This window comes from Triticum dicoccoides, chromosome 5A (genome assembly GCF_002162155.2).
Source record: "Triticum dicoccoides isolate Atlit2015 ecotype Zavitan chromosome 5A, WEW_v2.0, whole genome shotgun sequence".
NCBI classification, from domain to species: domain Eukaryota; kingdom Viridiplantae; phylum Streptophyta; class Magnoliopsida; order Poales; family Poaceae; genus Triticum; species Triticum dicoccoides.
The window spans coordinates 74,446,930-74,455,503 of NC_041388.1; the positions used below are offsets into that span (position 1 = coordinate 74,446,930).

General features: G+C 53.4%; 1 pseudogene; it reads right to left on the reverse strand.

The window, feature by feature from the left end:
* Nucleotides 1-5,814: 5,814 nt before the first annotated feature.
* The window catches only part of LOC119299219, a 5,277-nt pseudogene continuing 2,517 nt past the window's right edge, over nucleotides 5,815-8,574 (reverse strand).

The following is an 8,574-nucleotide window of genomic DNA, read 5'->3' on the forward strand; positions in this document are numbered from 1 at the left end:
CATTTTTTTGCTTCGTGCCACACGCACGGGGTGAAGATGAATAGTACTTGTTGGGCGTGTGACACGAAGTAGCCGCGCCCACACATGTGGGCAATTCCAATGTCCGCCCATATACAACCCGTGTGGGCTGCCTCCTACTCACACCACACATGGTATGTGGGTGCATATCGTATATGCCACACGTGTGGCAGTTAGTGGCGTCCTAACTTTATGATCTCAGTCCACTGCAAGCACACGATCTGAAAAATCAAGTGATCGCTCTAACTCTGCCTACTTATAATTCTAAGTCAGGTGATGTCAACATGTGTTTTCTTTTTTTCTTTTATGTTTTGTATTTTTTTCTCATTTGTGTTCGCCATTTTCCCTCTTATTTCTATGATCTGAAAATATTTAGCACTCCTTGAGCCAAGTCTCGTTTCTCTTAATTTTCAGTTATTTGTATTTCACTTGACTATGGACCGAATCTACAGGTTAGAAGACATCATGCGACTCTCCCATCACTTCACTCATTCTCTGTATGGTTTTATGATGCCCAAGTATAACAGTTGGCGCGAATCAACCTGTGGTTGAGTTGGTTAAGTGGACAGTGGTATCCCCAACCCACCAGGGTTTAAATCCTGGTGCTCGCATTATTTCTAGATTTATTTCAGAATTTCCGGCGATGCGCCCGTTGACGACGAGGCGCCTACGGTATGAGCGCTTGTGTCTGTACTGATGCTCAAAAAAAAGAATAACAGTTGGCAATGAGGCGTTATTTTCTGAGGAAAAAAACAAGATTCAAATAAACTCTCGAAACAAAGTAAAAAATCCAAAAATTTAACAACTTTTAGAACTTGGCCGGCAATAATCGCCATAAATTCGAATGCAACATGGCAAATCAAACTGCAACAACTATGGCATTACTCTTATTGCAAACTGCTCTTCACACGTCGCGCATTATGTCTTTAGAAATAAGCATCCAGAACAAGGGATTTTTCACTATAGCTAGAGAAGGCCTAAAAAGAGACATTAAGGTTTGCAGTTGATCAACTGATGCAGACGAGCAATATATGAATATATCATCACCAAATCACAACCAGCAATGGAACGTTTCAAGGTTGCATTACACAGCAAGTCAAAATAACAGCTGAATGTACACCTAAATGCGGGATCAGATTTGTAGGAGATGTGACAACTAGGACCCTTAATGACAACTCTATGCTTCAATGCATGAAAGTACCTTCCCCTGCCTCCTCGAGGCGCTCCCGCGGGCGCCCCCGGGAGGAAACCCTAGCGCCGCCCCCTCCGCCCCCACGCCTCAACCCCCTTCCTCGCTGCCGCTTGGGGCGTCGCCGGCCAAAGGCCGTGTAGCATTGGCGGCGGCGAGGCGGCTCTCTCCTGCACGCAGTTGGGGGCTCCGCGGGGCGCTCCCCTCTGCCTGGTGGCGCTGGGCGTCGGGCCGGCCCTTCCTTGGCTCCTTCTCTCCCTCCCGGCGTCCTTCGGTCGCTGGCGCCGCCTCCTTCCCTCCCTCCGGCGCGGGCGCAGCTCGGGGCTCCGGTGCGGGTTGGTGGCGGATCTAGCCCCCTGCCCTGTTCTGGATGGTGGTGGGTGGCGGGGGCTGAGGATCTGGGATTCCCTGCCCAGATCCGGTGGATGGTGAGGGTTGGTGTTGGCAGCGGTGGCCGCCGGCCTTGATGAGGTGGTGGTGATGCGGCTAGTGTCTCTGTTGCTCCGGGCATGGTGGCGGGGCTCTGGGCGGATCTAGCCAGGGCGTGGACACGCTGGTGTTGTGGTGGTGGCAGATCGGTTGCGGCGGCGGCTGGTTTTTTTGGCGTCGGCCCGTCTGTAGGCGGTCTGCGTCGGCCTTCGGCCCCTTCCCCCATCGTCCAGGCGCTCACTCCGTCGAAGGGTCGGTTCGATCCCAGTTGCGGTCCATCGCTTGTCTCGCGCCCCATGCTACAGGATCGAGCTCGTCTCACCCCCAGTAGCAGGACTGACCTTGTCTTGTGCCCGGCAGCAGGACCGAGCTTGTCTCGCGCCCGGCAGCAGCACTATGCTCATCTCGCGCCCGGCGGCAGGACCGAGCTCGTCTCGCACCCGGTGCAGCAGGACGGGTCAATGGAGGCCAATTTTGGCCGGCTTGTTGGGTCACGGCACTGGGGGCCGCCCAGGGATGCGAAAGGCGAGTCATTTCCGCTCGTGTCTTTGGTTGGGGTAGCGCCAAGTCTCGGGTGAGGTGGTATGAAGGTCTTGGATTCTGGGGCGGCGACCCTGGGGGTGGTACCGTGGTGCTCATGGGCAGAGCTCGCGGTTTGGTGCTGCCCGGTGGCCATGTCCGTGTGGGCAACGTGGTCGCCGGGGTGTGGCGTTCGGTGGCGGTGAGTGTTGGCCGGGGTGAAAACCTAATCCTTCCTCGGACGGACTAGCGCGCGTTTGTACCTGGCCGTGTTTGATCATTGCTTTATATATAAAGTGGGGCGGAAGCCTTTTTCAGCAACTAGCAGAATGTACTGTAACTAGTCCCTCCGTTCCAAAATAGATGACTCAACTTTATACTAACTTTAGTACAAAGTTGAGTCATCTATTTTAGAATGGAGAGAGTACTAAATAGCCTAGTAGTCAAATTGAAAAAAAAGCCTAGTAGTGCAGAGAGAGAAAAACAAGATGATTCATGGACAGCAAATTAATACAAATTACTAGGAGATAAATTCCTAAGATCCTAATATGGTCAAATTAGTTTACTAGCATCAATATAGCGATTATGGTAGTACCAATACCAGAAAGCCTCAGGAAACTGTACTTAATGTGCAAGTTTACTATGTTTACCTTTCAAAAATATAAGCTTTAATATAGCATCTATTACAGTAACTCCTATTAACACAGTGAGAAACAATAGAACAAGAAAATTTGGACATACATAAAAAAGCAAAGCACCACAAATCAAGGTATCGGAATAGTAATCATTGTGCCACAAGAAAACATTCTTACCAAGTGTCAGCATAAACTGATCAGCATGAAACCCTTAATAATTCTATCTGTATGGTATAGTCTACCTATGTAGATTGTCGAGAAGACCAGATGGTGGCTGAGAATAAATGGCAAGGCATGGAGTTTAACCTATAACTAGTCACATATGTCACGCATCATACATTACAGTGCACCAAACAAAAAAGATCATATAAAGAGCTATCACAATGACTGACTTGAAGTATGCAATCAATCATTAATATGTAGTCTCTCCGCAACCACATATAAAGAGCCATCACATATAAACACATCTCAAAGCCCATCGCAACAACAGGCGAGAAATCCATACAAATATAAGCCGATCATGGATTGGTGACACATACCACAATATGCAGTCTCTCGGTGTTGGGAAAGCATTTGAGGAAGGTAGGCACCATCTTAACATCATTTCGAACACCGAAACACACATTCAAACTCAGAATCTTCACACCCGTGAGCATGGCACTTCCGCTGCCCGGCTTTATCCCGAGCTGAAATTCAATGAATTCGAGAATTTGATCACACAGATTTGCACGCACCGGAGCCTCTTGCTGATGAGACGTAAACGCAAGCCACCCAAGTATCCGACGACGTTGAGGATCTCCAGGACGGGGCTCCTGGCAACGAGGGAGTCGACGAAGCCGTGCTCCATTTCGAACATACGTCGCGAGAATGCATCCTGGGTACAGTGCTGAGTTTATAGCACAATAATTTCATCTCAGAACCTTCTTGAAGGATAACATATGCATAGAGAGGTATAGCATTGCAAGAGAAGGTGGCTGTAAGGCTGATGTAACAATGCCCACCATGTTTTAGCCAATTTACAAGCCAACAGAAACATCAAACCAGTCTTAATTGACCAATAGTTTCAAAACAAAACATAGATATGCTCGCAGGAGCTGAAACCAAACTGAAACCTGTCGCATCGACATCGACAGGGTTTCTTGCGAGAATGGGAGATGGGGGAACCAAAAGCTTGTGGATTTCTGACAGAAAAGGTACTAGATTACGGATCACCAAAAGAGTGGCGTCACTAGATTACGGATCACCAAAAGAATGGCGTCGACGCCATGACAGGCGACACCAGCCAGCTATGCTTTAATTATGTCGACATTCATTTTTTTTAGAAAAGGAGGATGACCCCCGTCCTCTGCATCTGGGAGATGCATACGGCTACTTTATTGATTATTTTCGAGGACCTTAGACTTCCTCCAATGCAAAAGTGCTTAGATGAGGTGCTAATCATATTAAATGCCTTAGCAACTCAAGTTCACAATGCAAAGGTGCTAAGCTTTTGGGTGCTAAACTTTGTGCATTTAATTCGTTGTAGACTCAGAATTATGCTTCCACCTAGGTACACGTGCTTAGCACCGTTTCTTCCTGGGTCACCATACTACTCTCTCTCTTCTTAACTAGCATGCGACATCATATTTTTTGCTTAGTTGACAACCTTAACACCTGTACAAAGTGGAGCATTGGGAGGGGCCTTATAAAGTATTACAACAATGTGCCTGAATCCACCATCTTGCCAACATATGCCGCTACTCCTATCCAAAATGATGAAGGGGTGCTAGCTGGGCCACTACTCAAACCACTCACTTAAGCCTAACATCAAAAGCCAGAAGCCGAAACTCATTCGGAAGCCCCAGCCGAGCCACATACCGGGTCTGGGGCACAATCCGGTCAAACGCACTCGTGTGTCGTCGCCGCCATCTTCCACAGGTCTTCAGATCATATTGAGGCTTCTACCTTGTCTGGCCACTCTGCCATCGACGTCACCATGACGCCAGATAGCAACCTCCTCCTGCGCAAGCCCATCTCCGCACGTCGGACGCCGAGTCTCCACAGCGCCATGCCATCGATCTCCGCCGCCATCAAAGTTTGGGATGAAACACCGCTCCACCATCCCTCCAGTCAGCACTTGCTCCAAGACGATGCCCCCAGAAGGGAAAGCGATAGAACGCCATCATCATCCGATCCGGAAGACCCAGATCTGGGGTTTCCCCCTGAGCACCCCGAACCTGATGGCGCAGACTGCCAACGATGCCTCGACCATCGGCAGTAGCTCCACCAGACGAGCGTTGCCTACGTCGCCGCAACCTCCAAGATGAAGCTGACCAGAATGCATGTGTCGACACCGAACCGCCGCCACTTCCACCGCCGCTTGAGCAGCCCCCGAGCAACGCCTTCAGGAAGGAGCACGCCACCGTGGTGTCGTCGTCGCTTGGAACAGGGGGAGTCTGAGGTTTTCACCTGAGCTCCTGGGAGGGGTGGAAGGAAGGAGATCCTCTCCGAAGCCTCCAACAAGGGAAGCAACACCCAAAGGCACTGCCATCGGAGTGGCCGCCACGCCGGCCAAGAGATTCCCCTGGAACCCTTCCAGCCACCGGATCTGCAAGGCCAGCACCCAAGAACGGTGACCGAAGCCACCAAGGGCCGGATCCGCTGCAGATCGGAGTAGATCGGGGTCGAGGACGAACATCACCATGGCCACCAACATCCAGCGAGGAACCGCCGCCGTAGCCGAAGCCCACCACCTCCCCGCCATCCACATAGCCAGGGAAGTGGCCCACCTGACCACGCCGGCGCCGCCCGCCGCCAAGCAGCGCCGCGTGCCACCAGCCATGGCCGCTGCCATGGATCCGAGCCGCAGGCGGGCCGCCAGCCGCGGGCCCCGCGGGAGAGGAGAACCGCGCCACGGGGGGAAGACCCCGCCGCCGCCGCCACGACGCGGGCTTCGCCCGGTTGTGGCCTCCGGCAGCGGCGAGGGGATTAGCTGGAGAAGGGGGGCCCGGCGGCGGCGCGGTTGGGGGCTGCCGCCCGGGTCGCCTACCCTAGGCGACGCGGGGGCCAATGGTTACTAGAAAAACATATGTTCATGTCCCCTTCTCGTTCATTCATGGTGAGCTCCTCCTTGTTCTTCAGCAGCTCAAACAGGCACATGTCCCCTTCTTGCAGCTTATTGTCTTTTACGAATTTCTTCCAGCCTCTGCGCAGTGCATTAAATTTTCCATGGACTTTGTCACCTACATAGAGCTTGGCTTTCCAAGTGTCGTTCTTCCCGGGCAGTCGAAGCCTCATTGTCTGGTCCTCACGTGGAAGATGGCAGTCAGCGTATCCCTGTTCAATGTACTGAGTTTGTTCGTTGCACATTCACAAGGCAGGATGGTAAGTTGTCAAAATGACTTGAGTCCATTATCTAGAAAGAGGAAACTGCATGGATCGAGCAGAACTTACCAGGCTGTAAGCCTGTAGCTGCTTCTCTGCAAGACTGACACAAATATTTTGATTTCAGGCTGAATGGCCTGGATTCTCTCTTCAATTTTTCTCTTCTGCTTGCGAGTCAGTTTGATGCTTCTTGCAACCACATATCCTGGGTGAGTCCATTTCTTCTTGTGCTGGCTAGCTGGTTTGGCGTGTCCTGTTATGACATACTCTGAGTGACCGCTTTCTTTAAGTGGATGGACTGTTATCATCACTCTACTGTCGTTCTTTGACACTTCGAATGCGCAGATATCGCCTTCCCGCAAGTTGTTGTCGCGTACGAAGCCCAGCCAACCAGCAGTAAGGATGCATGAAAGGGTGCATGCGCCATCACTGATAACCGCCAAATTGGCATCCCATGTTTTGCTATTCTGAGGATGACAGAGTTTGATCATCTGGTCTTGATGCGGAAGGTGTTTGACAGCATAGTCCTTGCAGATGACCTGTTACAAATGAATGAACTAGCTGGTGAATTATGTCAACACCATAAGTTGCAGAGCACTAGTGTATCAACACAAATATTCTAGTGTTCATTCAAAATAATTGAAGAATGGTGTAACAAACGCTATCTGAGTCGTCGCTCTAGAAGATATTGTGATTCTGTAAACGTACCAGATATCCATCAGACAGAGTTTTCTCGTTCATTGCTGTGACATAAAATTCAATTCCAGTCTGGCTTTCCTTGACAAATGTGTCGACTCTTGCCCTCTGGGCACTAGTCAGTTTACAGCCCATTTCTAAAATGTAACAAGATTCAGAAGATCCCTGAAGAACACCTGAACCCCTGGGTTCCTGAATATGTTTTGAAGATGTGACATCTTCAGCTGTACAACATTGATCATGACAGGAGCAATGAGAAAAAAAAAATATCGAAAAAGGCTTTCGCCCCGCTTTATATATAAAGCATCAAACCACAAGCATTCAGTACAAACACACGCTACGCCACCGCAACACACGCACACACCCAGGACAGGATACATAGGCACTGAGCACGGCAACACCACTTCTAGCACTACCGCCCCGAAGAGATGAAGCTACATATGACGAACCATACGCTCCAAGGCGGCGCCTTCAGGAAGGGTACGACGCCGGAGCGCCGCCACCGTCCGATCCAAGGATCAGAGTTTTCCCCGGAGCCGCATGACGGGCAATCAGAGCCGTGACGACGCCTTCAAGAAGGGAACGATCTTCGCCGCCGCCGGTCCGTCTGAAGATAGAGCAAGTTTTCACCTCAGCCAATATTCATCGCCACCGAACGCCACACCCCGGCAACCACGCCGCCCACACGACCATGGTGACCGGGCAGCACCAAGGCACGGGCTCTGCCCAAGAGCACCGCGCAACCACCACCAGGGCCGCCGCCCCAGCATCCAAGATCTCGACACCACCTCACCCGAGACCCGCCGCACCCCAACGAAAGGGATGAGCGGAAAGGTCCCACCTTTCGCGCCCCTGGGCAACCCCCAGCGTAGAGACCCAAAGGGTCGGCCGGAACTGGCATCCACCGACCCATCCTGCTGCCCCAAGCGCGAGACGAGCTCGGTCCTGCAACACCGAGAGGGGGACGAGGTCAGTCCTGCTGCACCGTGCGCGAGACGAGCTCGGTCCTGCTGCATCGTGCGCAAGACGAGCTCGGTCCTGCGGCATCTGGCGCGAGATGAGCGGTGGACCGCAACTGGGAAAGGACCAGCCCATTGATGGGGGCAGCGCCCGGGTGACGAGGAGATGGGGTGAAGGTCGAGACGGCCCGAACGCAGACAAACCGACGCCAGAGAAGCCGGCCGTTGCCGCGGGCAGATCCATCGAGCCACCGTGAAGCCGCCACGACACCTGTAGGCCACCATCGAGACCTACCCCTGCCGCCGCCCACGGCCGGAGCAGCGGCCACGCCCAGCCGCTGCCCTACCCGCGTCGCCCGGCGAGCTCCAAGCGCCGGAGCCGCCGGGCACGCACCACCGGAGCCAGGCGCCGCCGGCCGGTCCCCAATGCCAGATCCTGCCGGATCCGGCAAGAGACCGGTCGCGCACCACCTCCCGAGACGGGAGCACCGCAGCCGCCCCGCGCGCAGAACGAGGGCCGCCGGAGCGCCGCCACCAGCAGATCACCCCGCCGCCCCGCGAAACAGCCACCGCGCCGCTGGATCCCGCGGACGTCTAGCGCCGCCGCTTGAAGGAGCCGCCCCGCGCCGGCGCCCCCAAGTGGACGGGGAAGGAGGGCCCCGCCGCCGCCGCGCCCCCCGGGCTTTGCCCGACGGAGCTCGCCGGCGACGGCGGGGGGAAGGGGAGGGAGGCGGGGCCGAGGGCCGCGGCCGCAGGGAGCCCCCTG